Source organism: Elephantulus edwardii, unplaced genomic scaffold (assembly GCF_000299155.1).
Source record: "Elephantulus edwardii isolate Elephantulus edwardi_28Jun2011 unplaced genomic scaffold, EleEdw1.0 scaffold00184, whole genome shotgun sequence".
NCBI classification, from domain to species: Eukaryota; Metazoa; Chordata; class Mammalia; order Macroscelidea; family Macroscelididae; genus Elephantulus; species Elephantulus edwardii.
The window spans coordinates 5719118-5720179 of NW_006399934.1; the positions used below are offsets into that span (position 1 = coordinate 5719118).

Consider the following 1062-nt stretch of genomic DNA (forward strand, 5'->3'; position numbering starts at 1 on the left):
GTCAAATCAGATCTGACTGGTACAGGAGGAGATTGTCCCTCCTTTTCTCAGCAGAGCATCTGGTGGGTTCGAACCGTGTGCCTCTGGGATTGTAGTTGCAACTCCTTGCCACTAGGCCAACAGAGCTCCCCCACAAGTAATATTTCTAAGCTAACAAGTAAAAAATAACAAGTTTGGTGCTGAAACATTCTTATAAGTCTTGGTAATTTGTATATCAAAAATAAACCTCAGAGAAAACACTCTCTCAGATGAATAAAACTCTGAAGAAAAATTAAAAGACAGCTAATTTTTCTATCTTACTCCCACACCAGAAGTCTCTTTACTGCCCTTCTTACATCTTTGTACCTGGGAGTGTAGATTAGAGGATTAAGGCTAGGTGTGACAATGGTATAAAAAAAAAGGGCAATGAACTTGCTTTGGTCATTAGATTTTCCAGATGGTGGCTGGAAATATACACACATAACGAGAATTTAAAAAAAAAAAGCTACAACCATAAGATAGGCTCCATATGTCCAAAAACTTTCTGAAGTCTAGTTTTTTACTGCATTCTCAGCACAGCCTGGGCAATGGCACCATAGGGGCTGAGAATGAGCATAGGTGGTATGATCACAAAAACAGCACTCATGACCATGAGGGTCAGTTCATTAGCATGAATGTCAACATATGACAATCGCAACAGTGCTGGAACTTCACAGAAAAAGTGAACCATTTGGCAATGTCCACATAAAGGTACCCAGAAGGTAAAAGAGGCATGAACAGCTGAGGTAATGAAGTCACTTACCCAAGAACCCACGGCCAACATCTGGCAAAACCAAGGATGCATGAGGACAGAGTAATGCAAGGGTTTGCACACTGCTGGATAACGGTCATAAGACATCACCACCAATAGGAAACATTTTGCACAACAACACCAAAAAGAACTCAACACAACGATAGCAATAAAACCTTGCCTCTCAATATTCACACTGAATGTAAATGGTTTAAATGCACCACTGAAGAGAAAAAGAGTAGCAGACTGGATAAAAAGCCAAAATCCATCAATATGTTGTCTACAAGAGACAC

At 40.2% G+C, this 1062-nt stretch overlaps 1 pseudogene; it reads right to left on the minus strand.

The window, feature by feature from the left end:
- Nucleotides 1-296: 296 nt before the first annotated feature.
- LOC102860297 overlaps nt 297-1062 on the minus strand; it is an 8060-nt pseudogene continuing 7294 nt past the window's right edge.